The sequence below is a fragment of the Anoplolepis gracilipes genome, chromosome 16 (genome assembly GCF_047496725.1).
Source record: "Anoplolepis gracilipes chromosome 16, ASM4749672v1, whole genome shotgun sequence".
Lineage (NCBI taxonomy): Eukaryota > Metazoa > Arthropoda > Insecta > Hymenoptera > Formicidae > Anoplolepis > Anoplolepis gracilipes.
In genome coordinates, this window is record NC_132985.1 from 3,923,919 (window position 1) to 3,949,038 (window position 25,120).

At 33.5% G+C, this 25,120-nt stretch overlaps 1 protein-coding gene across 4 annotated transcripts in view; it reads right to left on the reverse strand.

Moving 5' to 3' along the window:
* The window catches only part of Nachralpha1 (nicotinic acetylcholine receptor alpha1), a 130,247-nt gene that overhangs the window by 86,135 nt on the left and 18,992 nt on the right, over positions 1–25,120 (reverse strand). The window lies entirely within an intron of this gene.

The following is a 25,120-nucleotide window of genomic DNA, read 5'->3' on the forward strand; positions in this document are numbered from 1 at the left end:
GCCAGCCACGTGCAATCCGCGAGAGAGAGAAAGAGAGAGAGAGAGAGAGAGAAGAGGTTCGCTCTCACTCCTCTCTTTCTCTCGCTCCGCCTTTCTTGTTTTTTTTTTCAATGCGATTCAGTCAACCGTTATGTTCCGACAAAGTTTAATCGCCAGGAAGTACCCTCCGACAGTGAGTTTATATGGAAACTCCTTGCAGGTGCTTTTTTCTACCGGAGCATGATAACAATGTTACACGACTATATGAATGCGCACAGTAGGAGGTACAGAGAGCGTTTCAAGCATCGAGCATTTCCTTCTAAATCGATTATTAAATTATCTATAATTTTTAGAGTGCAATAAGTAAATTTTTTTATGTTAACAAAGTGAAGCACCGTTTGATTTTTTATATTACTTTTACTATCAATTAAAAATTAATTAATTAAATGGGAGATATTTCTTTTATTTATAAATAGAGGACAAAAAATTTCAAAATAACTGCAACATAGATATTCTATCGATTGCTCTATCTCTCAATATCAGTAATTAAAAATTGTACTTTAATCAAAGTTAATTTAAACTTGTTTGCTTAATTTATTTATAAAAAATCTATTGTTTATACATTGCTGCTCGCTTATATATTTTATCAAAGTGTATAGAGAATTCTTGAAATGCAAAACATTCTTTTTTATTTTTTTAATGTAATAAATAATTTTAATAAAAATAAAAAATCTTTTTTGACAGTATTATGTTTTTTCACACTTGTAAATTTCAATTTAAAACCTATTTTGTATCTTTCATCATGTTTATACATATACAATCAATTTTGAAAATCAATTTTTCATTTCAATTTTCCTGGCCTATAGATTAAAATCTTAGATTAAAAATATATAAATATAGATTAAAAAATATATATAAAAAAATATATAGATTAAAAATAACATGATATATATTTGTAGATCAATTCGTAAGCCAAGATTTGACATCTCTTTCCTCTAATAAAGTAATTTTAAAATAATCCATCGTTTTATTCTGTTCTTTCAAACTCAGCAAACAAGAGCCATTGAATTTCGCTTGCATAAAATTCCTCTATCAACTTGAGCAGTCTTTTTTAGAGATATTCACGAGCTCTCAAAACATTAACCCATTTGATCGCCGAGCATAGACGTTAGACGTACCGTGGAACATGACTGGCGCGCCGCTGCAGCTCGAGTGCACTTCGTTAAAATTATTCACCCTCGTATCAGGGATGGCTCGGTCACGGAAGGGTGGAGCCACCGCCCCCGGCTTCCGCCGGTGCCGGTGGTGTGGACGCACGTATTAAACAACAAATCGGGATAAGAGGCGACTGATTAAATTCACCGTGACGATGCGAGTGCGTGAAGCGAGCTAAAAGCAACCACACATTCGTTCCATTATAATTAAACCTAAGTACGCATTTATGTATGTGGAATAGACAGAATGTACCTAAGAAGTAATTGCTAACGCAACATAAATTTAGACTCTCGATTTATAAATAAATTTTGTTTTTACAGAATTTTACATCATAATTTTTTTATCTTAGAAAGATATACAGATTTAAAAAATTATTTATTAAAGAAAAACTTGAAACTTTATGAATAGCAAAAAAAAAAATATTTTCAAATATATTTCAATATATATATATATATATATATATATATATATATATAAATAATGTGCACACGCATACAGTTAAATATATATATATTTGACCGTATGCGTGTGCACATTATTTTAATTAAAAATATGTGCGTAAAATTAGCGTTTTTTTTACTATACTTGAATTTACTACAATACTGTATTATTCGAAATCTCTGAAGACCTCTAGAGACGATTTATTTATCTATTATATAATTCGCGACAAAATTCAATACATATATAGAATTCTGTTCATAAACTTTGTGTTGTAATATAAAAATTATTTTTAAATACGTAAAAAATATATATAAATCAAAATGTATACGTTATACAAAATACATGTATATATTAGTAAAACATGTGATGCTTACAATTATAAGTAAAATTCTGTCTTGAATTTTATTACGAATTATAGATTGTTTAAAGGGACTTCTTAAACGAGAAAATTTATTGTTTAGTTCAGGATTTATTTCATTCTGTATATCTGAGAGGATATTTATGTTTTATGTAATTATTAAATATATAAGTAAAAACGATAATTTTACAACTGCTCCCTCCCTCTCTCTTTCTTTCTCTCTCAATTTCAATTATAAAAGCATGCTAATTAACATCAAACAAAATTTTCGCTAAATTTGTGAAATAATTTCATGAAACGCGCATATAATGAATTATTCAAATTTTCGACGGCTTTTAATGACTCCTATGGAATTAACTTTTCTTCGTCAATTGTCATTAATTTCAACAAAATGCGCATTCGTTAGTTATTAAATTATTGTTACATTATCGCGTACACTTGACTGGGTACAACAATACATTTTAACGGAATACATTGCTCCTCTCGCAAGTCTATCGATCGCGCCGTAATTAAGAACTTGAGATGCAACAATTCATTCGCAAACACGAAATTAACCGACTACAATAAATTGCCAGTATAGTCTCTCTAATAGGCCAAACAAGATTTAGTCCGTCCAATTAATCGCCCGATAATACCGACGTGCACGCCAACGGCGCCACAAAATCATTCTAACATTGCAATGCAATTACATCAGAATGCGTAAAACGCGCGTAATAGCGCGAATGACGTACAGGTAAGCACCGATCACTCGACGCGGCAATATAAGTGAAATGGTAAGCGGTATTGAAATATCGTTTGTTATCGATTGTCCGGTATAATATCCTGGAATTATTATGGCTCACTCATCATTAACGACGGTCAATACCGTAATTTATCGGCAACGAGAGTCGAATGCAATATTTTCCCAGACAGTACCTTTGCTTTTGAACCTGTGCGCTTATACGTAACAAAACATAACGTGTAATAATATTAATAATAATGTTTAGTTGTGTTTCATTAATTAATATATTCATTCTTAATTATATATTGTAAGCGCCAATTTTGTTTTCATCTTTGTAGATCGATGAAACTTTAAAGATAATTTTATATATCTTGTGTAAAATAAATTTTAGCGATCGCGGAAATAAATTACTCTTACAAACTTATTATAAAAATATAGCAAACTTTGTAGATATACATATACATGTTCTCGCAAACTTATTTGATTTAGATTTAAATTATATTTTTAGCTATTACTGTGGTATATATGTGGCTTGAATCTTCGAAACTGGTAGAAAATCGATAATTAGAGTTTCAAAAAGTACATATTCTAAATTACTCGCAGCTTGTTTTAATTTAAGCGCCATAGCATATTCAGTACAATGTCTCCCAAAAGTGATGAATTATCGATATTCTCTTCAAAGGTATAGAAATTTGGAATCGAAAATTCTTTACAAATAAGGTCAATAAATCATGGAGCGACGATAATTCTTCGCCCCAAAGATTCCGACGATACAACTTCTGCCATTTCATAAATCATCACGGCGCTGAAATATCTCATTCTTTTGATTTATATCACGTAGCATCGAAATTTTACACAGATAGAGAGACGTATATGTATATAGTATATACACACGTGAGGAATTAGCGATAGTATGACGGCTCGACAATGGAGGTCAATATCGCATGAAAGTAAAGATTCGACAGATATGGGATTGTCGGCAATTTGTAGGGTTGCGGGCATCAAGTAGATCGAGAGGAGATAACCGAAGGAGAGCGGAAAGAAGACGTAAACGATAAGTAAAAGAAAAGAGACGAAGAATGGAGCAAGAGCGATCAGGCGAAGGACCGCCGGTATAAAGCCACCATTTTTAGTAAGTTACTCACGTCCCGACATTATTTAGAGCTCGAATACCGAGGACTGACGTGTTCCCGAGGAAAATCGTCTTTTGGGGGAGGGGGGAGAAGGAAGGAGGGGGAACCGACGGAAGACGTATTTCCACCTCAGCGCCGAGATAGTGGATTCATTTGAAACTTCAAAATCCCCACCATCGTCGGCGAAACGAACCGAATATCGTGCTCCGACTGTCGAGAAGAAATTTCCTCCAACTTGGCGAATTTGCCATACGGCACGAGAAGTAAAGAGAATCCCCCGCTTGGTACTCTTACGTATATAATAAAATTTAAATACGGAATATTTGCACGAGAATATATAGCTTAATGTATTTTGCATTAAAATCGCCGCGAGAATAGCGGGAATGCATTTTTTCCCTTACATTTCTCGTACGCGACAGACTTATCGTCGAGCTATTCCACTTTTATCGATCTATAAATTTCACGATGGGATAAGAGGCGTTGTGTCTACAATGAAAGCATATGTGGCGTATAATGCTGTAACAAATTAAGTAAAAATTGACAATACATTTTTATGCCTCGTTTGCCTTCCCCTTTTTCTCCTTCCCTTCTCTCTTCTCTCGACTCACTTTTTTCTCACGCTTCACATTAATGCGTCCACATGTAAGCACGCATATATCCAATATGTATATGAGAAACCTACGAGAACATGCGGTAAGGTATATATATATATATATATGTATCTCCGGTCTCTCTACCTGCAGCGATAGAAATTATGCAAAACAGCACTATGCAGGGTAGGAGAATAAGAGAAGCGCGAAGCACGGCGTCGGGCAGGAAACTGTGGAAACGCGCTAAAAGGAAAAACTCGTGAGTAGAAGCCGGGAAAAAATGAGAGGAAGCGAATGAGAATGCGACGGAGGAGAGAGTGAGGGAATGAAGAAAGGGAAAAAATAAATGGACGGCGGAAAAGTGTGTATTCTCGGAGTGTAAGTTGCAAGTTGCATCTCGAGTGAGAGAGTATCGCGACGCGGATATATGTGCAGTGGAGAGCGGGGGGAGGAGGGGCCTCGTCCGTGTATTATTGACACACCTAACGAGAGCACCTCTATGAGATCGTGAATGCAAAGGAAGGATACCAAGGGAGAACGGGCGGAAATTTTCACGGCACACGGGACGAAGACCGCTGAAATCAAAATCGTATTTATGCATGACAATGTTGCGACTCGCTGATGATCCTCGTTAGTGCACCGCCGTAAGCACAATGTATACTATCTATACTTCAGACAACAAGCTTAAACTGAATCTTCGCAGATTACGTTGTGTAGAGGACGATGTATATACAAATTTTTTTTTTTTTTTTTTAAATTCGCACAGATTGTTATAACATTTCTTAGGATTTTGCAGACCAAATTAACTTTAATCTTGCAAACAAATTGCCAACTAAATTACACGAATGACAAAAGAGGACAAGAAAGTTTTGGGAATAATTACGCCTTGTTAAATCGTCGAGTTAAAAGCTGTTAATTCGCTTCCCTAATTTCACATACGAGAGTCATGCTTATCGGCACAATTCCCCGCGTGCGATGCGGATCACGCGCGTGTAGTCGCGCCCGAGAGTCGTATATACAGACTACAAACTTTGGTTACAATTAACGATGTCATTGAACAGTCCCTAGTTGACGCGTCGTGTTACGTCGGGTTGTTTCGAGACTCAATAATGATGCCGCGGGTGCGCTCGGAGGTTTCAATTTCGTGTCCTTATTTGCCTAAGAGTGCCACTCTGTCCGACAACAGGGAGTAACATGCGATAGCGTAAATGCGACGATGCAACGTCTCTATCTCCGGCTTAATACTTTATTCCACTTTAATCTACAGCTCTGCAAGCAAAGAGACACGCTCGCGTCTTCCGAAATTTCTTTCGATGTCGTAGGCAATCCTCGGAAGTCGAAGTATTTTCGTCTCAGATATAACGTAACATTCTATTTCGCGAAAATAAATTTTTGAGAAATGCGTACCAATATTTATTCTTAAAAAATTCTAACTTATTTTTCGCATAAAAAATATTTTATCTAATAACGCATAATAAAAAGTTTGTATCTCATAATATTGTAATTAAAATTTTTTTATAAAAAGTTTGATTCATTAAAAGATAATTGTTTATAAAAAACTAATTCTATTATTCCTCAACAATATTGTGACGCTTTTCTAATTTTAGACATACGCGTTTTGCAAAGTTACTTATCCTGCAAATGTCTTCAATAATAGAAGCGATAAATATTTAATATTTAATATTAATGTTATAATATTAAATATTATAAATTTAAATATTATATGTATATGTATATGCTGTTTTTAGTATGACTATATGAATAACTTCATGTTTTAACATGTCATTGAAATCAAGGGTTTACTTCTAGTAAACAAGGAGATTCAAGTGCCATCATGGAAAGTGTCATCTTATTAATTTGCATCCTATTACGATAACGAGAATACAACGATATTATATCGTAGTCTTGGCTCCTTGATTTCTCGATACTTCAATAATTCAGTTGAGTTTTTCGAGAGTTACCTAGACTTCCATTCTTATCTCTTGTGCTCGATTCATCGCATAGAACTCATCATATAGTTTGGTTAACAACAATGGAACGAGAATAATTGAAATGTTATATAAATAAAGCGGAACAACTGAACTCCCATCATTATACCTATATCATTATATGTCACGTAAAATATTGTTCTATATAATTGATTTCTTCCTCATTTATTTATATATTTTATTTAAACAATCGATATGAAAATCAACGATTAAAGTTACACGTATCGTACCATCTGTTTATTTCAAAATTAATCTCAGAGAATTATCATATTTCTCTATATAAAAAATGTCAACACAACTATCGTACAAAAATATATATTTTATATTTTTAAGTACTTAATTACAAACCTAATAACACTTTATGTGTAATTACTTAGATGTCAAAGTCTTTGCGTACCTCTATTTTCTCTATAGCTCAGTAAAAAGCAACTAATGAGAAACACGACACTACCTCATTATGATCGGCGTATTAAATCATGATTTTCGCATTGGTGTCGAAATTCTATACATATACCATGCGTGCTCAAAGAGACTTTTGTCAGATCTGCGTATCAGAGCTAATGAAATTTATACGCACTACACACATCGCATATATCAAAGACATGCGTTTTACTATGTATCTTGATGCTAAAACGTACTACTGACAGCGGTGGAATCGCGTGAATCGCACAAGCGACACTTGTATCTATGTAATTAAGGACAGACAAGTCTCGCAAAACATGGTTCAACTCTCATTAAGGTACTTGATTAGAATCATTCAGAGCTATTAAGATATCATTGTCGATTAAATATATTCCATTTTTTGTTGAAACAATCTTGAACAGAAATCTTATTAAAACCATTTTTTTAAATATATTAATAATTTGTGCATCTTTTTCTACAGAAATATGATACTTTAAATAATATGTTCTTTAAAAATTTTTAACATAATAATTTAAAATTTATGATACACTTGTGTTAGATATTGTAGTATAATTAACTCAAAATTTTAATATTCTATACAATCTATATATAGTAAAATCTCTATTCAATTTTCTCTCTATTCAAAAAATTTCAAATAAAGAAAAAATTGTATTACATATCTATATAGGAAAAGTAATTTTCGTGGCAAAAATTCAATATTCAATCACTCAATCTAATGATTATAAAATTTAATAATGTTCCTTTCATTCCTTCAAGATTTTCTTATTAGATTTTTTTTAAATAAAGAAATTATTCTTTCAAATCACTGTCTATAATCATATTTGTGCTTTTGAAATGTATTACACTTAAAAGCTGAATTTAAAAGACATATAATATTGATGCACAGAAGTAGATTAGAATAGATGATTTCTAGAGCGAATAGTGAAGGAAAGGGCAACCAGAATCGGAATAATCTGGCACATCAATACCGGCACTAAGCCTCAGACATTGAGCTTGATTAGGAAGCTGATGTATATACATTCCTCATACGTATGTGTACCAGCCTGCCAATAGAACGTATTACATTAACAGGATATGCTACGAATCCATAACTGCTTCCGGTATTCTCTGAGAATATAATCAACATATAATCAAATATTTAACACTTTTATGATAAACGACAGTCTGGAAATACAATGATAAAATAATCTTCTTCGATAATTACATTCTGACTGAATTGCAAATAATTATTTTTTCATCATACATATTTCATCACGCCAGATCCATATTGACAAAAAAAAAACAAGCTGTTGACTCACTAACCTGAGGCTACGAAATCAATTTATGCGCATGAATTGAATGAGATACGCAAAAATTCAAAGTTTAAAAATCGCAGAAAAATCGCCCGAAAATTATTGTCCCGTATATAGTTTTTATTTCATGGTTAAATGTACAACAAATGCACAATTACTATAGCGACAGAAAGAGAGACATGAACAAGTTAGACGTCAAGGTTCAATTATCCGCAATCCCCAGCGATATAGTTACTTGCTTATCTAAAGAGAGAATTTAGTGAGTACATATACGTGATATGTTTCGATTAACCACATAATTACATACATCCTGTGCTAGACCATCTCTGAAATGGCCTGTCAACGTATGCCGCTTCTCGTTTGTCCATTTCTCGTACCGAGTACAGACACGCTTGCTTACAACATTTGCTCCAAATCTCGGGGGTTTTGATCATTGAAATGCATTCCTTGACTTGCAAACGACAGCAGAGTCGTTAGTCGCACACATTGATACGGTTTGCAAAAAATTAAAAAAAAATTCAACATATATACATATATAAAATAACGACGTTTTTATGATAAAAAAAAAAAAAAAAAAAAAAAAAAAAAACAGAAATTGTTAAATTTTTTTTAAAGTTATTTTTAAATAATTTATAACTATTATTCTTACATTAATCAATAATGCAAAAAATATTTTTAGTACTTTTTTATAAATTCCTTACGTTAGAAATAGTGTAAAATATAAATTATATATATATATGTGTATATATAATTCTAATTTTAAAAAGAGAGAATAATTAATATAAATAAGAGATATATATTATTTATTATATATAATTAAAATCCGCCAATCAATTGCAGAAAGACGAGAATTTGCTGTATTTGAACTCGAAGCACCACATCAACACATGCAGGCGTCATTTCGCAGGAAAAAAAAAGTGCTACCGCTGCGTCGTGCTTTATCATCGGTGATTCGCCTCTATCCCGTCCTCCGCTTTTGTCGCGAAAAAAAAAAAAAAAAACCTAGAATCCGATCGTGAGCCGCAATTGCGGAGATTCGTGAGAGTGCTCGGAACAAAAAAAAAGTCAGCGGAACAGCGCGAAGGGGATGCATGGGAAACAAGGGTCCGCGTGTCGAGCCCCTGGCGTAAACACAAACGTGCGTACGCGCATGTATTTCTACCTCGGAATTGGTTCGCGTATGGAAATCGATTAACGCGAAATTGGGGCGAAAAGTCGAGTTCCCGACGGACGACGTGCCGCGTAAAGCCATTTCCATCGGATGTGTATGCCTGTTCATTAAGATGCCGCCTACTGGAAACGATCGATTCGTGTACGTGCATGTGTACTACTTAAGATGCACGATGATGCGTCAATGTGTTCGTGACAGAAGCGCCGAAAATTGTTTATGCCCACAGAAAAAAAGTGTCAAATCAAAACTTATATATTCATATGAACGAATTTAAAATCTGAAATTTTAACAATATTATAATCTCATTTCAATACTACGATTGTCATTTCAAGAATAAAAGAATTATTTTAACTTTAAAAAAATTATAATCTTCGATTTGAACATGTGTTATTTTCTATCCAACATTTTTTCCACCCCAATCAAGAAAATTATTCTTAAATAACAAGAATATATTTTTCTTGGTTAAACTATATATAAAATGTCTTCACCCAAGCCAATTTTCTTTGTTTAACGCAATATAATCTCATTTCAAGATTTATATTTTGAAACTAAAGATATTGTCTAAATAAGAATATTCTTTTTTTCTACCTGTACTTGAGAAATAAACGGATGTAAAACTAAAATTTTTTTGCGAGAAAAACCCGAAATCATATACATATATGCGTATAGCACTTTTAAATTATAATTTTTACACTGCACTTTTTTATGGATTGTCATAAAATTTGAATCAAAGCGCAAAAAAGAGGCTAATTCCCTTTCGAATTATAAATTACCGTGTGTATAAAAATTATGTTCATCATCATTGTATATCGTGTTATACTAATAAGAAAAGATACGTAGCTTATGTCAAAATATTCACCCCACGTCCGTGACCCACAGACTTTGCGTCTCTTACTAATTCGGGTGAATCTTTCTCATTCACGCATCTAATACAAAATGAAAAAATACCATAAGGGATATTCAGCCATTGTCGGTATCATTGAGGAAAATGGAACTCTGGCGCCACTTTGTACATTACCGTACTATGCGAAACGCGAGCCGTGGCCAAGGGTTGACGGCAATCGATAAAATTCTTACGACGTGTTAATAATGACGGTCTATTGAACTCTGAGTCAAAGAGGATCTATTTCAATAGCGTATTTTTTTGTTTTGTAAAATAGTAACTATTTTCATAAAAGAAAAAAAAATATGAAAAATAAGAATCATCATATTGTGAATCAACAGACACAGAATGCTCGACCGTATGAATATCCTACCGCTGTCGGGATATGGCGCAGAAATAAGATTTAGACAAAATTCCCTCCCTCTCTTTCTTTGTATCAAACGTTGTTTTACAAACTTTCGTTCACGGCGGTTGAACAGGTTATTGATAAAATCTCGGCACGAAAAATTCAAGAATTCTATTCGTTATTTTATTCGTGTTTCTCTTGGGATATCTTTTCCGACATTCACGCTGACATTCACAAAAAAAGGGAGTGCCGAGAAGACGTCGTAGAGTTGCCGGGAAACGCGGCTTTGTGGAGCCTGTCTACCCTTATCGCGGATTTCAGGCGATTGTCCAGGCCCTTGGTCTCGTATGTATACATATATATAAAGCTCCATCCGCTTTTTTCCATTCGACCTCCACACGTCATCTTTCTCATCCCTCAACTGCGTGTAAACGGACGCAGAATATGGCCTTTGAATCGTTTCCCTTCGCAAAAGAGCTGCGTGCAAAATGAACGTACGAATGACCTACTGACACGCATTATACGGGGATATCTTGTACAGAATGCATGCGTAGAGAACAAGCGTGAACAGATTATACAATGGATACACTTCAACGATGATGTTATAAACTACATTATTGCGAGATAACATGCCTGTTCACATATTAAATAAAGATCACGCGCGCAGTAAACCCGGCTGAAAATTGAGACGCTAAATCGTGCAAGTCACGCAAGCTTTGAAATCGCATGCTGTCAAGAAAGAGAGAGATAACATTTTTTTTCGTGACTAAAATAAAATTGGAATTAATATTTCATCGTTAACTGTATCCGTGAAAGACAATACATTAATAGACTTTATCGCGAAATTGTTGCGAATTTATGTTCTTTTAGCCTGCTTTAAACGATCTATAATTCGCGATCTAAAATGTCGAATTAAATTCTATTTATAATTTTATGTACCATAATATGAAAAATATATTTGAAGAAATAAAATACGCACATGTATAAATTACACACATACATTATATGAATAGAGATATGCGGCGGCACATAAATTATAAATACATTTCTGTCTAGAATTTTTTGTCACTTATTGTGAATCATCTAACTTGTACTGCAAAACCTATTAGCAATTTTATGTATCTAGCTGATAAAGACAATATGTATATATGAAAGGTATATATATATAAAATGTAAAAAAATTATAACAAAAACGAGACGTCGAAATTCAACATACCGTTTTATATATATGCATAAAAAGAACCAAAATTATTCACGAAAAATAGTTACGTAAATTTTGTCAAGCGCGAACGTAGACGGCTGTTTCAGCATGAAAATCCTTTAGAAATTTCATGACAAATCCGACAGGATTGGTATCGCGTCGAACAGGGATTTGTGTAACACAACGAAACCAGCCCCCGCCATCCTCTAAAACACGAACTTCCATAATCTATTTGTTGCACTGTATACACAAAACGCAATATCATTCCTAAATGATACGTAATCTGTTCGCATATGCAACCGCGTGCGCATATGTTGCCAGTAACACAAAAAGAGCCAGGGTTGGCTCGGAAGTGAGATAAACAGAGAAGTAATTATATCACACATCGCACAAATAATAATTGAAAATCTCAAATGTTCTCCTTCTACGGAAAGAGAGAAAATTATATAATAATAAATTTTCAAAGCTTTTTAATATCAAATTATAAAATTTTTTAACCTTTGGATTAAATTTATTAATCGTTTAATGAAGAATGCACTAGTTATTTTCTTGGTTATTATAATTCCTTTTTTCTATTTAAATGTACAAGCAAATAATTTACAATTCTTTCCGAAGCTCTGATTGTGAAAATTGTATTCAAAGTTTCTTTTTCCTTTTATATTTAATATTATTTTAATTATTAGAAAAATAGAATAAATAAAACGATTTGATATTCGGATGATTTGATAATAGTCTAATAATAACTGTGATGCATTAAACCCTTTAGGTTGGCGTTAGTGGAGATAAGTAGTCTATTAGGGAGAAATCAGATCACTCGACTAATAGGTCGTTCCTACACAAGCATGCTAGACGAGATTAGCAGCCTCTGCTTTGTGGTCTGGTATACTAACGTGGACAAAGGTAACATCGGATTATCGGAGAAATTTGCATGTGAACAAGGCGATTATCGCTATAAAGAACGCGGAAAAATAATAACCCTTTCAATTCTATGGCTTTTTTTAATTAACGGTATATTTTTTTATATCATTAAGTGTTATATGTAATTTTATGAAAATTTTATGATAAAGTTTTTAAAAAGATTATATAAATAGAAGAATAAAATATATATATAAAAATATAAAAATTATAGTTATTACATTGTATATAAAAATTACGCAATGTTTATGTGTTTCATAAGAATCATTAGAATATGAATAAAGCATCCAGAATAATTCATCACTTAGAATATAAATCAAGATTCGCTGTATAATCTACATCTTGAAATCCTTCTCTACAGAGTTTTTCCTTCAAGTTCGTTCCATAGCGAGAGCCCCTCATTTCCTGTTCCATCTATGAGCCTCGAAGAGAAGCATCCCAGAACCTTAATTTCCTCATCCTACACTTTCTTATCTAGGTTTTCTGCATTCTTCGATAGCCACGTCTTTTACAAGCGGATAGTGCCTTCTTTTACTAATCATTTTTCAGGAAATAGTTTCTTCTACAGAAATGTTAGGCAGCATAATTTAACGCATACTATCTACATAGTTGGCGAAAACTATTATATCGCACAATTAAAATAAAATAATAGCACCAATTACGACATTTTATCGGTAAAAATTTAATTATTTCGCAGCAAGTTTTAAAGGATCTCTCCGATGCAACTGCATTTGCCTTTATCGTTTCGAGAAATAATAAGGGATTGATAAGTCGCGCTATACTACATTTTCATTTTCTTTTGTCACAAATTTCCAAGACCTCCGCCGTCTTCTTTCATCTTCCATTCAGTCTACTTCCTTACAATCTATCTTTCTCGAAAACAGACTTTCACCAAGCTGGAAAACCGTGCTTGCGAGAACTCGTTAATATTTCTTTCTTTCTTTCCCTTTTGAAACTCTCTTTTCTCCTCTTTTGACGACATCGGAATCATTAACTCTCGTAATTGAACGTTACAGACAAAGAGCGCACGTGCATTACGGACGTACAATGTAGACGGTTTCCATTAAATTCACCACCATAACGACAGACGTAATCCATTGTCCAAGAAATTATAATTTCATTGTCGGTTTCATGTCTCCAAATTACTGTTTGCAAAGCATCCAACAGAGAATATAACTGTTTCCCGGACAAGAGATGTAATGCATTAATAACGTCAAAACATTTTGACAAACAGTTTTTACGAGTATTAGTTTTAAGGTAATTTTAATTTTAAAATGTACAAATAGCGAGAAGACTAATAGAATAATCGATGTGAGAGAAAGAGTTGTAGCTCTTAGTTCGAATTTAAACTTACACATTTTGTTACTTTAATTGCTAGATTTTAATGGAATCTACAAAATAAAAATAGAAAAAAAAAACCTTTCTAAAAAAATTGAAATTGTACGCACACAAACGATGTCCTCTAACGTAGATAAATAAATATTATTTTTTTCACTTATAGTAAACAGTACAAACTTGCCGAGACATATATTACACAGGAATAATGTTTCAAACGAACTATAAAAATGTTCTTTTTATGTTGGAGCATTTATTTCTGACGTTGGACAAATTTTTCATAATCTATGTATATATGCATGTGTGAAGCGTAGATTATGCGGACATAATTATGTTGACGTTTATAAATTATATAGTACAAACATTAAATCTTTTTGTCTTTCGTGAATTTTCTTTTTGCACTCAACCAGGCAAACAGGCATATGTAAATATGAAAGTTGATCAAGTGATTCCGTGTCGTTGTCCTCGATTATTTTCCCGCGACAGGCTGTGATGATTATATTATAGCAAAATCGATATAGAAACATATGTAGCGAGTCAGGAAGCGATCGGTATAGAGCTCGCGCATGTGCCACAATGAATATTAAAGTGTCGTTTAGCGATATAAAGAGAAATTGCATATTAAATAGCTCATAAAGTTTGTAATTTTAAGCAAATAACCGACGACTATTTACATTATAGTTCGGTCAATAGTTTAACGGTCACATCGTGTCATATTTTTATCGTATTTATCTCTTCTCGATATGTCAAAGTAGCATTCTTTTTAATTGCACATCACGTTTGATGTGACGTTGTTGTTGCGTATAAACCGAATTGCTGTCCAAGATGTGCTAACCTGACGCTAAATCTTTTTTGAAAGACACTAAAAAATTCCAAGAGACTTTCAAGAAAATTTCAAGAATGATTCACTACTGCAACGAGATCGATTCTGACATAAAGCAAGTAAAGCAGTGCTTGCAAGCCCTACTTTTAAGGCCGTTTTGTCAATAACTGTCTACTTTTCTCGTCAGCGCTGCAAATTTACTGTAAAATCAGTGACCAAAGAGGGAACAGAAAACAGAACAACAGAAAACTGTATACCTTCATTAATATGTTCTTTTACTCGAAATTTTCGAAATAATTTTGAACAAACATAATTATTGCCGCCAAAAAGAATTAAATTTTCAAACGTAAAGACTAAATATTTTCTTACAATAATTAAGTTATAAATAAATAGTAATTTATTTTCAAAAAGATCTCTTTTTTAATTTCTCATTAAATTGTGAAATGTATATATTCTATTTTGTTTATCTTATTTAAAATTTTTTCACATTATCTCTATCTATATTATAGATTTATTTGGAGAAATAATTGCAAAAAAAAACAAAGGCAAAACTAATGTAGCGTATTATCGATATGTTTAATCCAGAAAAACGTCAAAGAAGCATCGATGTCCAACATATTCGATATTCAAGTGAATGTAAGCTGTGTTATCTGTGCTTCGTATCGTCGACGGTAAGATGCTCGATAAAATCGTTCGCGTGGAAAATGGCACAATGTAATAACGCGACGATGCCCTCGTTAGAAGAATAAATCGCCCGCGTTCGCAAAAAAAAAAAAAAAAAAAAAAAAAGAGAAAGAGAGAGAGAAAAAAAGGAAAAAAACGGACAGAGTCTCTCACTCGCTTCGACCAGCAGAATCGTGAGAAATGTATTTTAGGGAACGTAATGAGCAATTGGGTTAATCTGCAATGTCAACCGGAACTTGGGGCAATCCGGTCGAAGGAATACGGAGAGATAGCCGGGTTTTAAGGGGCAGGAGCGAAGTGGGCCTTCGCCAGGACGAAGAACATGCTTCGATAGCCACGTAACTCGGTCGACAAGAAGCTCGTAATTAGAACTCGAATGGCGCGCAAGAAAGATCCACCCGCTATCCCGCCGCCTCGTAAACGCCTTGGTGTTGGTGTGTAATAATGGACGGACGGTTTCCATCCTAAGGCGCGGCTATCGATTCCGCCGGCGATTAAAGCCGCGAACGTCTTTGTCTGCAGACGCGAAACCTCGATTATTCAACGGAGTCGCAAGAGTCACGGACTCCTGTCGTTAGACGCAGACGCTTTTTCGCGTCCGTTCCATGTATTAAACATACGTACTTGACTGTCGACGTGATTAGAGAAAGCGAGTCCCGTTTATCCAGATTAAATATTTCATTATCTCCATCTTCGCTATAATCGAGTGCGATCGAAGCTGTTGTTCCACTTTCGATACACACATACACACTCATACATTCTTTAGCTTTCTCTCTTTTACACACACACACACACACACACACACACAGCAGTGATTTCTTCGACATTTGGGAAAATTGGATATGAATATTCATTTCAAGTTTCACACATATATACACAAATGTATATATATATATATATATGTATATATACACAAGTCGGATTATTTAAACATCAAACGCGCTTAATTGCGTGCCGAAAAGGGATTGCGGGTTTAATTTAGCTTTAAGGAGAAACAGGGAGAACCTTTAGGACAAAAGGAATGCTTTGAAAGCTGGATTGGATCAGCAAAGAGATCGTAATTACAACTTAGATTGCACACGAGAAAGATTCATTAACCTTTCGAGTTGGCCGAAATATAAGAGAAGCTACTGCTGTGCAAACACAAACGACTCACATGACTAAAAGTGACAAGTGATCGAAGAAAGCAAGTACTTTAAGAGTTCTCGAATCCAATCATTCCCTTCGCAATTAGCGTAGAAAAGAAACCACTCTTGAGTATATAAAGTTTGATTAACTTAAAACTCGCCAATTCGATCATTGTTTGTGTATATTTACGATTATAAAAACACAAACTATGTGTACCGAAATATTACTAAATAATAATAATAATTAAAAAGTTCAAAAAGATACGGGCGGAGCGCATAATTTTTTTTTCTACTTATTATTTTCTATAATATATAATGTGTAATATTGGAGAATATATAATAGTATTATACAATATATATTATATTTTATACAATAATATTACACTATATCCATATTATGAGCTGTCCATTTGTAAATGTAATAAATTGAATAGAAATAATTTAATCAATATTATTGGTCATTAATAATTAATTCAACATAAAAATGATATATCCCAACAGATCATGTCTTTATAATCACGCATGTTTCAAATTAAGAAAATTAATTCCAAATTTACTTTTTTATATCATATTTATCTTACAATTAACATAAAAGAAGAAACTAAAGAAACTTAATTTCCTCAATATTGATCGATTAATTTCTTTTATTTCAAACAAAAATGCAAAGAAAATATAATGTTTCGCAAAAAATACTTTTTCCTCGGCTATTCAAATTGTTTTCAGCAAAGTCTACCGCGAGAACAGCTTGGGATCGACCGGAGAAACATGTCAAGGGGTTTAAAGAGGGAAGCTACTGCGTCAAACAAGTACGAGAACACGGAACTTCGCATCGGCGCTAAATTATGGATGGTCCCACCGGGCGCTGGGCTCCATAGAAACTCTCGTGGAAGTGACAGGGTCGCCCACCATCCATGGCACATGCTCATACGGCCAAATTTACTTACACCTAGGAGCTAGGTGCTCCTCGTACTTTCCTCTCGATCTCTAACTTTCGTAACCGCAAAATACTAGTCGCAAGTTCCATTACAATATAAAATATAAATCGACAGCTCGCGCATGACTCGCACTGATAACACGCTCGACCCAAAATGCATATGTATTTGTGTTTGTGTATATATAAAGCTGTTAGGTATAGTGGAAACTCGTGAATTACTAAGATTCTTATCTTTATTTTCAACAGCAGAGATAATTCTGGCCATTAAACAACTGAAGAAATTGATTCAAAATAAAATAAAATGATGCTAAATTTATAGCGTTTATTTTTTGCGACTATTTTATTCTGCGATTTTTTTCATATTTTAAGAAATTTATAATCCTATGTAATTTCTAGAAAAAATGTTGCCTTTTAAAAATACAAAGTAGTCATTAAAATAAAATAATGAACAAATATTATTAAACAAGTATACAAAATTGAAAATTTTAAATTCTAATCATTATAAAATAATTTTGTAATTATTTAATTCTGTAATTATTTATGCATTTTAGTTAAAAGTCTAAACGATAAGCAGAGTTACAATATTTTCAAACAATTTATTTTGCTGAAGAAAGTAAGTCAATTTTGTAGAATTTTTTCCCTCCAATTTGCGTTTAATTCTGTGTCTATTTATATATTCTAACGAATATGTAAAGTTGGCAGCCCGACTTCAAAATTCAGTAATTCTGATTAAAATTCGAGTTTCTTTCCAGAGAGTTTAAGAAGACTTCAGAAGTTCTATAACACCGATGAAAAGATTTCTAGCGTATAATTAACATTATTAAAATTACATTTAAAATACAAGGTGCTAACTTCTATTTTTTATAGTTTGGTAAAATAAAATTCTAAATATAAATTTAAATTGTACATTTGAGCATTTACATAATACGCTTTCACGATTATTGTACGAAATCACATCTAATCAAAACTTAATCAAATTTAAGAAACTTCTAAGTGAAAATGCTCGAGACACTCCACCTGATTTTCTAATAATCGATATTCGTCACGTCATTAAGATACTTTCACAAGCACTATCGACATTCGCACGCATGAGACCCTTTCTTAAATGGCAATTGTGCACACGACTCCCGCAGAAACTTATGATTTTATTTTAAATGGCCGATTATTTTGAAAATATTTACAATATTCAATTATCAAGGCAATGCGCGACGGAAAATTGCGATGGAGCGTTATAGCTATAGACTGGATCGATATGTATATGTATGTACGTGTGTAGTTTAAAGCGCTTTTAGCTCACCTCGGATGCTTTTCCCCAGGGTATTTTCCCCGCGCGCGAGCTCCTCATACTTCTATCCCCACACTGGCATGTCGCCGCGAAGTGCCCCAGGGCTACGCATAGTTTTACAAATATTCCGCTTCTTGTCGGTGAACCGTTAATATTTCCTTGCGGGGGTGGACTCTTGGTATAAGCGCATAGCGACGTGCCCAAGTATTAAAATTATCCGAGGAGGAAAGCTGAGGTTGTACGTTCGTGCGCGTAAAAGAGATTTCCACTTAAGTAAAAACTTCACCAAAGTCAGAAAAGCCGCAGAACCTCGAGAGAATCTCGATAAACCCACTAATTAATTGCAGATGCGCATATTGCATTATCGTATCTCCTATTATCCTTCTTTTTAATTCTCAGCTGAATAATTCAAATTCATGCATCATACGTCTCAGTAACGCAAAATCGACAAGATCTCGACATGGAATCTGTGAAGAACCATTTCAACTCGAATGTCACCGTTATTAATTTTTTCTAATTCAACACCGTACTCTACATTCGTGATTCCTATTCCGTCATCTGAGTACATCATGTAAGAAATATGATCATAAAACATTATAGCTCGTACGCAGTCGCTTGCAACCTGCAGCGAGATGTGACTGATGGAATTAAAAAGTTTCCCGGCGGGACGCGTCTAGAATTAGCTCCGGGGATGTGCACTTCCCCAGAGGGGGAGAAGAAAATGTGCCAAGAAACTCGGTATGAAAAGAGAGAGACGCGACTGTATTAAACAAATCGCAGTGCTTCGAAAACTTTGTTTAAATCGAATGTGAATTATGAACGATCCCGATGGGCCAACGACGGACCTACTGGGAGTTTCGGTCGAATGACAGTGGCACATATTTACGACACCCCGCGGCGAGACTTTAGTTCCATTGATAAATCTGCGAATATACGCAACCCTTTTTTTTTTCTTTTTTCTTTTTTTTTTTTTTGCCTACAGGTCTCGACCGACGCCATCCCGCAACGAGAACACAATCCATTTTCGCGAACGAAACAAGTTAATTTTCGGGGCGTCTGCCTTGCTCCATTCACTTGATACACTGTTTCGTTGCCTTAATTGGGGAATTAAAGTAAGGAGTTTCTTAATTCGACTTTTGTTACTAAGAATATAACCCCCTTAAGCTATTTTTTTCTCGGCACAAACAGAGAGAGAGAGAGAGAGAGAGAGAGAAAGCACAATCATTTTTTATAGCGAGCCTAAGGATGCTCCCGCAAGAAAAAATTTGTTTCCAGAGAAAGCACTTTAAGCTAAGGATCAGTTTAGTCTTATAATATTATAATCGACTTATTTAACTTTCCTAAGTATAAAAACGTTTCTCGAGGAAAAAACTTCTTTTATTGTGTTAAAAAAAATGGATTAGCGCGCATAATTAAGTTTCGTATACGAATTGTACAGCAATTCAATTTCACCGAAAGTCGTGTTTCAGCACAAAATTCTAGTTTTATCGTTCAGCATCTTATTTTCGCGGTCGACTTCGCTTCAAACGCTCGTACAATTTTATATAATGGACAAGTACTAGTTACAGCGTTTCTATGCACATTCTTGTAAGGGCATATTCAAGCCACCAGAAGTAAAACGTCACGAGCGGGCTGCAACTTTTCCACCGCAAGCATTTTTGGGAACACCAAAAAGAGAGTAATCCAGAAAATAAAACCGCGTAACATGTTAGTACACTTGTCGGACTATGCGGAGGATGTGTGTTGCAAAAGTCCTCCGTACAGCCAAAAAAAAAAAAAAAAGAATGCGTCGCGTTGTCCGACTCGGCTTCTCTCTAATGCCCGAGACACACTTGATATAAAAGTACGAAATAATGGCATCAGCCCTTAAAAATGTGCGTAGGGACAAAGAAGGCAAAAAAAAAGTCGCAGACATATTTTATTTTAACTCTCCAAGCTCGTTTTTCAATGCTTTGTAAACGGGAAGCTTCAGCAACCAGACACCAGCAACAACGTACCCATGGTTGTAACGGCTTTTCCATATTCATATTTCTTCGTCGTTTCGTTGCGACTACGTTGTATAAAACATATTTTAGTGACAGCCAGAATGATCACAAAAATTTCTTCTACGAGCGAGCTGCATGAATAAAAAAAATTTTTTTATCTCGATAACAACTCGGTAACAATTTTTCAGTGTGCTGTTATAATAACTGTATATACCTTTAGTTACATCGTGTACTCACATTTTTCCAAGTTAACACCGCGACGAATGTACAATTAAAACTTTGTACAACGAATATGATATAAATGAAAATTATAGCATTCAAAATTTAAATATAAAAAATACAAAAAAAAACTGTCTTTCTGAATCGCGTTAAAAGCAAAGGTATATATTACCGAATTTCGAGTTAATCCGCGCATTTTTCTTCGGACAGTCGCAACGATATGTTAATGAGAGAACGTGAGGAAAGATTTGGACTTCCTGGAGTCGGCGAGGAAGAAAGAGAGGAAAAGAACGGCCAAAAGGACAGATAGCTAGTCGTGATTCAAGACACTCGGCGTGCCATTTCGTACGAGAGAGAACGTACGCGTGAAAATGACCAGGATTTTCGCCGGGAATAATTCAGCCGACATTTCCACATGGCTGGATTTCGACGAATGGAAGGAAAGAAATCACGGATGTAGTTTCGTGCCAACATTGTGCAGGACATTGGACCCCTGCCATATTTTTTAATTTGGCGGAGTGTTTCTGTTGCCCTATTCACGATCGAAATTCGCGATGACGCTCGTTCATATCGGTAACGATGTTGCAACATTCGCGAGAAAACAGTATAGTACACACAACGTGTGTGAAAGAGAGAAAATAAAAAATTAGAGAAAGACGTAAGAGCGTGAAAGCGCGTTGGAGTGATTAAGCGAGGATTCAAAATTGACGGAATTTCTCGTATCACTGCACTTTCGCCATTAACCAGATAGCTTGAAACTTCCTGAGTTCACTCCAGAGGAGAAACTTCGCTTTTCACAATTACATTTAACCCTTAACAAATTAATAGTACATCGCCATATTATACATTACATTGTCACAAACTTGAATGAAATGCACGTATTACGTACATACATGAATCACTAATTGAAGAGAGAAACGTGTCATGAAACTCAACTTGTAACAAATTTGCGAACAGGAAAGAAAACATACATTACATTTAGTTAAAAAAAATAAATAAAAGTAACGGAATATACTATCTCACATTATTAAAAAGACTTTTTATATATAGTACACAGGGTGTCTACTCAAATCTTGCAAAAATATTCCTTCTGATCTTCCAGTATTTTTAATCAAAATTCTTGGTAAAGAAAATATTTTAAAGATTTTTTTGGTGCAATTTTCTAAAATAAATTTTATTATTGTACAAGTTTTCTAAAGCTTCCTTTTCAGACGAAGGAAAAACACAAGCCATTTAAATTTCAAGTGCTAAATTTACAAATGTACAAAAAAAACTGAATAGCTTTCCTTTAAAATGAAAATTTTTAACTTTTATAACATTTTCATTTTTTATCACAAAAAAATTAATATTGTAAAAAATATGTATTGCATATTCAATATTTTGTTAAAGTACTGAATATATAAATAAAGATAAATATATATTTATAATTTACAGTATAAAAGTAAAATTGTCAAAGAGAGAATTTTTCAAAAAATTCTCCGAGTCCCAATAAAATTCAATAAGAGTTTTCTAATTTCTTCAGAAATAAAAAAATTTCCTGAGAAAATTTCATACACCCTGATTATAATATAAATATACAGTTTATTATATATTGTATAATTTCATCAATATCTAAAAGTAAACTAATTAGATTCGAAAACAGATAATTGATTTTAATGTTTTATTTTTTTATGAAAAACAAACCCTTGGTATCTTATTTGAATATCAATTTCAAAGGAAGTTTGATTTGACCTGTGTAGGAGCGTCGTTACACGGCGTGCTACACTTCTCGAAACTTTGGCGAGCATGCAAAAGTGTCTGTATTTCAAACTTTCTATGTCTTTCGCGATCAACAATCGGGGAACGATCCAAGTCTCACAAATACAATACGAAGGAAACGACAATCGATTGTACTGACTTGGTATAAGAAATGATTTACGTGAAAGTTTCAAACTGACGCGAGTCCATGATATCTTGATTAATACTATAAACAGAATTGATAACACGAATAACATTTGAGATCAATAAAAGTAGTAAATAAAAATATCGTTTAGCGTAACAATCGAGTGAGAATTACAGTCTCTGATTAAAAATACGATTAATCATAATTTATTGTTAGTATCCATAAATTGTTTGTAAAGTTATGGAATCCGTTTTCATAAATCTATCTTTATTTAATTGCGATTATGACAATAGGTATATATAATTATTCAATTAATATTAATTACATGAGACAACAATTAATTCGTCAAGTAAACTGTAATTAATTAGTTTACTTTAATATGAACTTAGATTCTCCCAGAATTTACACATCAAATACAGTATAGTCATATGTATATTATTAATTTTCACATGCATATAATTAATTCAGCAAACTATTTAAATTAATTAAATTAATCAAACGAATTTAGTATTTTCAAATTTAGTATTTTTATATTCTTTAGTATATGCGTCAATTATTTCAATGTCAAAATAAACAAAGAATAAAGCGGAGATAATTTCGCGCTGACATCAATATTATCACGACTTCCATTTCTTTCGAATCGACACTGTCTCTTTCTTATATACTGCACCTGTCATTTTCAATACTTAGAACGTCTGTCTATGTACGAACGTGCCAACAAGGAGCAAAATCGCTGACGTCAATTTCAATTTGGCCACACATATATAGCGAAATATTCTCTATTATTTTTTACTTCATAATTGTATCTTGACGTATAATATCTTTATAGTCGTAAAATAATATTTGCACAAAAGTATATCAATACTGCTTAATTATAAACTCGGTATTTTACATGTATCTGTTTATTTTTATTTTATAAATAGCATTTTCTTATCACCGTCATATTCGAGATTTTCCATCGCTTAATTCCCTTTTCCATATTCTTCGATCCCTTTCCTTTTATTACTCTTTTACTTAATCTTTCATATCAACGTAATTTTTCTTTCAATATCAAGCGTTTCCGTTTATCTAGCGACACGCCTAAATCTGTTTTTAGTAGTTCTGTAGTATGATATTTTTGAATTGCTTCCTCTTTGATTAATTGTATATAGTGATATAAAAAATGTAAAAATTACAAAAAGTCAGAAATAAAATATTATTTTATCACAGATTGTGTGTGTGTGTGTGTGTGTGTGTGTGTGTGTGTGTGTGTGTGTGTGTGTGTGTGTGTGTGTTTAAATAATAAAAAAACTCAAAACTGAACTTAAAAAAAATTATTAATATTAAAAAAGTTAGTTTACATTGGAAATATGCTTGTGAATTGTAAAGCTAATTTAGCAATTTCAAAAATATAAATATTTTGTGTATATTGTTGTGTCTATCCTTTGAACGTATTAAAAATTTTAAAAAGTTTAAATTAAAAAACAAAAAAATTTAATTTAGCAAAATGATTATACATTTTGAAGTAAAATAATTCTATAATCGGACATTTTACAAATTTTCCATTACAGAATATCATCTCCAAGCTCGGTAAAACGACTGCAGCAATAGCCGATGGTCATTCCAACGAGGATTTACCTTTTATTTCCGGTATGTAGCCAATACCGGATGTCGATTACAGTTTCGGACAGTAATGTCTGAAATCGTTTAACGGGTCCATGGAATATTATCAAACTCGGCAAAATCGGTTAAAGGGTTATCGCTGGATTTGATATAGCATTAAAGTCTACCGAATCTTACGACCCGAAGGAACTTTCGAGACTTGGACTGAACAGTCGTACAAGTAATTAGGTTCTGCTTACCCTGACTCGCGTATACAGTCTCGTAACTTTGAAAATAGTCCACGTTATGCTGTCTGGCAAGCGCTTTGTTATCAGGACAATAATTCTACCTGAATATCGTTGTAGGGGAGTGGCACGCTGGAATAACGGAGTATCGTACAAACGGCAACATCTACATCTTGTCTTCCGCCCCAAGAGCTGTAAGCCGTATTTAGCTCACGAAGCATAATCTAATGTAAGAATCTATTTATCAGATTCAACGTGTTGAAATCATAAGATATGCTTGTTTCGCGATCTTCGTTTACTTTGACGAAATTATTTAAAATATCTTTTTTTTTTTTTTGCAAAATAATTTATTATTTTATTCAAA